This window comes from Limulus polyphemus, unplaced genomic scaffold (assembly GCF_000517525.1).
Source record: "Limulus polyphemus unplaced genomic scaffold, Limulus_polyphemus-2.1.2 Scaffold1145, whole genome shotgun sequence".
Lineage (NCBI taxonomy): Eukaryota > Metazoa > Arthropoda > Merostomata > Xiphosura > Limulidae > Limulus > Limulus polyphemus.
Window position 1 is genome coordinate 228,005 of NW_013666755.1, and position 5,829 is coordinate 233,833.

At 32.0% G+C, this 5,829-nt stretch overlaps 1 protein-coding gene across 3 annotated transcripts in view; it reads left to right on the forward strand.

The window, feature by feature from the left end:
• Nucleotides 1-5,829, forward strand: part of LOC111086497 — a 92,643-nt gene that overhangs the window by 7,422 nt on the left and 79,392 nt on the right. Inside the window, exon 2 of one of the 3 annotated variants that reach the window (XM_022389568.1) lies at nucleotides 216-313. The exons of the other annotated variants lie outside the window; for them this stretch is intronic. The gene's annotated coding sequence lies outside the window, so the exon portion shown is untranslated. The remainder of the gene's footprint in view (nucleotides 1-215; nucleotides 314-5,829) is intronic. 3 annotated transcript variants of the gene reach the window in all.

Below are 5,829 nucleotides of genomic sequence, written 5' to 3' on the forward strand. Positions count from 1 at the left end.
TTTAAAAATAATTATATTATAAGGGACTAGATATAGAATGTAGTGTTTAAAAATAATTGTATTATAAGGGACTAGATATAGAATGTAGTGTTAAAAAATATAACAGGCCTAATATTAATGACAAGTATAATTTAATTACAATCATGCGTTGCCAGCTAGTAAAAGGTGTTCACAATATAACTGTTGCTGTTGTAACAAATAAGTTATATAAATAGGGTTCCGACTACTATTGTGTTTATTGTATCCCAACTGGCCTGATGAGCCTGGATTAAGGGAAACGCGTCGTTGGAATGAATATGACAGATATAGTGAGGTTGGAATATTATTATACATCTTTTTAGTTCTTAAAAATCACTAAGGGACTAGATATAAAATGTAGTGTTTAAGATATGATAAGCCTAATACGAATGTCTTATAACCAGTATAAACAATTAAAAGTAGTTTCTTTTGTTTTAACATTTTCCCTGTTAAAATGAAACTACATTTAAAAGTTACTTTAACAAGTTTTTGCATAGGAAATTATAAGAACATAATTGAGTCGTTCCAAATAAAGTTTTTGATATTTTTTATTTACCATAAAATGAAGTTAAGTGTAGTACATGTTTAAACAAGTTAAGTGTTTCAATAATTTTGCGTTTTTAAATCAGAAATTATAAATTCTAGAGTATTACCAAAAAGATTCAATCAGAAGTGAATATACGAAAATAAATGAACCACATTTGTGTTTTATACGTTTATACAACGAAAGACTGTGCAAGGTAGGGAAAGAATAATAATTCGTTTGTACATTAAAACTTAATGTCAGTTTTGCTTCATAATAATTAATAAACATATGCGTATATTTTAATGTCGTGTAAACACGAAATGCCCCATTTTTAAAGAAACATTTCTTAAATGCATGTTTTATGTATCTGGGTTTCTTGATTTTAATTATTCTACTATAACGAGATGATAAAATGAGGGTTAGTGAATACATTTGTTTAATATTTAGAAGTAATACAATAAGCTAATCCAACTTTAGTTATATTGTCTGAAATAAAATGAAGAAAATAAATATAAAATAAAATAGCACTTTCCGTCTACCCAGGGATATTTTTACCGTATTCCCTTTTCTTGTCATTTTACAAACGTATGTTGTCTTGTGTCTTATCCTGAAAGTTTATATGTAATATGTTTCTGAGGAATATGGATGTTCATCTTTCTTCCCACGACCTTCCTTCTGTCCTTCTTACTGCTGGTTAGCAACCTTATTAAACAGTTTAGAATTTGTTTTCCCTAGAAACACTCATGATTAACATTAAAGTAGTTTTCTTCTGAGAAGCAAACCGAATCATTACTTCTTAGGATTCATTGTTGGATATTTTCGAAAGGCTTTATAATAAATCTTTTCTTTATTTGATTAAAGAAGGCTCGCTCCAAACGCCTTTATATACAGACCCGTCCAACTAACCAGACAAGTTCAAAGATATATTGGCTGTCCAATTTTCATATGAAACAAGATATATTATTGGAATTTTCTTTCCAACTTCTGTTAGTACATAATTCTAATTTAATGGATTCTATTATCGTTCATACTCAGTATGGGGGCGTTATAATGTGACGGTCAATCCCACTATTTGATGGTAAAAGAATAGCCCAAGAGCTGGCCGTGGGTGGTGATGACTAGTTGCCTTCCCTCTAGTCTTACACTGCTAAATTAGGGACTGCTAGCGCAGGTAGCCCTCGTATAGCTTTGCGCGAAATCTATAAAAAACAAACAAACAGTATGCAGTCTCAAAAGTCGTTCAGCAACTTTCTTGTAATAGTCAAGCAATCCAGGCTGATTCGGAGATGAATGTTACTCTTCATTTCTCTAGCTCCTAAGTGGATTCAGCCGACATCGGTGTTAACACCATTCTCGCTTGGTTCAGCAATCCATCCTGAGGATGTTACACCGACCTTTTAGATCTTCTTAACTGTGCCAGGTTTACATTTAGGTCCACGCCCACCAAACAAAAACATGTATTAAAATTTCATTAATTATCTGAAATTTGAAAATGCCAAATTTTAGGAAGTGTGAAGTTTAATACCCTTTCTTCATGGTGGCAAAAAATTCAAAATCACATGACAGTACTCTAAAATAGGAAATAAATAAATAAATATATGTGTGGTGACACAACAGAACGAGTGGACAAGTTTGTCTAGTTGGGGCAACTAATAACTGAAGATGGTAAATGTGAGGCAGAAGTCAAGAGACGGACAGAAATTGCAAGAACAAATTTCATCCGTATGAAAGGTGTATTAACAATGAGAAATTTTAGGTTAAAGACAAAAAGAAACTTATAGAATGTTATGTAGTATCCATCTTTCTGTATGCTGCAGAGACTTGGACACTAACCAAATAACTCTGGAACAAAATAGGAGCGTTGGAAATGTGGATGCTTAGAAGAATGTTGAAAATATAACATACAGATTATAAAACAAATATCGGAAATGGCCAAAATAAAGCGTACACTAAAAGCAGACATCCAAATAAGAAAGTGTCAGTATTTTGGACACATTATCAGAACAAATAAGATTCAAAGACCTTTGATAGAGGACAGGATGGAAAGCTGTAGAAAAAGAGGTCGGCCGCAAATAAAATGGGTCACAGATGTCACGGTGTGTTTCCAGTCTAGCTACAATTAACGTGTGAAGAAGGTAGAGGACAGACGGGCATGACAACCGTTGATAACTAATCTTCTGGGTGGAGTAGCTACAAGCAGATGATGATGATGATATGTGTGTGTGTGTGTGTGTGTGTGTAGTAGAAAGAGTCAATAAGTTTATTGCTATCACCGACACGACTTTACTAACATGTCCAATCTTCCCTTATATATGTAATTGGACATGTTAGTAAAGTCGTGTTGGTGATAAACCTATTGACTCTTTCACTACACACACACTTCCCTTATATATATGTGTGTGTGTGTGTAGTGAAAGAGTCAATAGGTTTATCACCAACACGACTTTACTAACATGTCCAATATTCCCTTTGCAGGTATTTTTTTTTTCTAAGCAATTTCATTATATATTTATAATTTTTAGGGTTACTTGTTGTTTTTGAAGCAATCATAACTTATCGTCCATTATTTAGTCTATTTGCCCTATTCCAGTTGTTCATTTTACAATCACTGTTTTTTAATTTTCTTCTTCTCATGAGTTCATCAGAACATTTCTATATTCCAACTATTAGGAAGTGTTTTCCCTGTAACTACATTTCATTTTATATTTATATTTTTATCATACTTCCATATGCCTGTTAGTGATTTTCTTCCAATGGTCATCAATTTCTTTCTTAATTCTTTTATCATTATATCCCCCCTTTTTTTCTGTTCATATTTATATTATATTTTTTCTTTTTCAATTATTACTTATCATATATTTTCAATGTTTTTTTTTTGTTTGTAGTACTTGTCTAAATGTCTGAAGAAAATACTGGGTCACTTTAAAAGCTACGGACACTGACCAAAACATTACCACGCTTCTGTTATTTTCTGAGGAAGTTTATATTTTGTTTTTAATTAATTTTGAATTCTCAAGGAAATTTTTTCTAGCTTTATTGAAGTTCTGTACTCCACGTTTATTTTGTTTCCATCTTCTTCCTCTTCTGTTCTACGTATTTGATATTTTAGTGTATGTTTGTCTTTCTTGTTTGGATCGATTTTCACATTTGTAATTTGTTCTAATTGTTTGTATAGAAGATTTTGTCCCGAAAGCCATTAAGTAGGTGGCATCTTCTAGTAAGTCCACCATTTCACTTGTTCACAGTAGTTCACTGCTCATTTCTGTTGGTTGGTTCAACTTACGTATCATCAAATCTTTCTCTTTGTTCTATTTTTGCACCATTAGTCGAATGAGACACAGTAACACCTTGAACGCCATTTGTTCTTTCCTAACTTTTATCACCTTCCCTTTCTTAACTAGAGTGCTTCACACACACACACCCTCTTCATTAAATAATTGCTTCAATCATTATTTGCCATTTTTTTCTTGATAACATTTTTCAGGACTAATATAATTTTACTTTCTCACGTTCAACCTTTTAAGAATCACATAATCACACAACTGCTACAGTTGACACTTTTAAGAATCACATAATCACACAACTGCTACAGTTGACACTTTTTCATTGCTGGACATTTGAGGACTACAACAATTACTATTTGATATCTTCTTATCAGAACAAACTTCTTAAAATTAATTGTGCAACGTTTTAACCACAGTGGCCTTTCTACCAACAGTATGGCTTTCTTAAACACCAAAACTCGTATAGAATATAAAGTTTATGGAAACATGAAGGAACCTATTGGATTTCCATCATGAATACGGTTCCTCACTATGACATCAACCTTAACTCTGGATTCATCTTTATCTTATTCTCTGAGAAATAATCAGTTTTTTTTCACTTACATAGAGACTATGCCAAGTCACTTCGTAGTTTTATCTACTCCACAGAGACTTGATATATAGAGAAACTAATATAAATTACTTGCTATGTTTATTTATATATTCATTAAAACAATTTCACCATCTTTCTTTATTGACTTATATTCAATATTTGCACTCAGTTTACTTCAAAATTTTCTTTCATTTAGTTTTATTTTTTAAATTTCTTTTCAATTTATTCAACTCTTCTTTACTTATTTATTCTCTTATCTTCTCAATTCTCTTTTTTTCTTCTCTCTGGACTTAAACCACTCTTATTACATCTGATACATTTCTTTTCAGAAACAAAAAAGAAATACTTTCATACATATATGTATATACAATTATTAAACAGTTGGTCTGCTGTGTAATATCGAATAATGAATTTGACGAAACGTCATAACGTTATTCACATACCTAATTTAATTTAGATTATTATATGGTGAAGTAAAACGGTCTAAAAATCCCATAGATATAAAAATACTTACGGTTGTTTAATCAGGTTACTATAACATCGGCGAATATTATTATAAATGATTTGAGTCAATTCCGATTTCAATAGCCTAGAAATTTCTGTGCTCTTTGAGTGGGTTACATGAGATACTCATAATATCACTGAATATAATTTACTTAACTTGCTAGCTTTAGAGTTCTAGATCATTCCAAATCTTTCCATGACGAAAGAAGACATACATTCCGGGAGTACTCATATCATCGGGTTTCTTGAGTTGAACTTTGCATATATTTATAAATATATGTCAGAGGTTAAACCTACTGCAATTTTTTTTTGTTATTAGAGTATTTCATTTCCAAACTACGTCAGGAAACATACCGACATTTAAACTACTCTATGTATTATGTTACCAAGCTTAGGCTAATTCAGCGCAAAAGACTCCAAACCAACATTAAGTTCGAGACTACTAACTTACATATTCTTACTTCTTTGAAACGTCTACTGTTATCAACAACTGATGCATGATCAGGCTGATTATTCCCTTGGTTTTATCAGTAGCTACAAAGAATTACGATAACCGTAGTCGCTTCAGACTTTTCTACCAACGAAACATTAATAATGACTCTGCGCTGACGTCACATTATGTTACCTGGCGTTATAAACGTACACAGTTATACGTATTTCATGATAGCCTGTTTTTAATACATTTCTGGAGATGACCAACGAACTTCAATTGTCAACAGACCAAAGATTAAAATGTCGCTTTATTTCTGAGGCAACCTTTGCCTAGTTGGCATTTTCGACGTTATTCAACTTTCAGATACTACCCTTGTTACATGTAGTGTTTGTATTGTTTAAAGAAAATTTAATAATCCATTTCCAATTATAATTGGCCGGCATGGCCAGGTGGTTAGGGCGACTCGACTCGC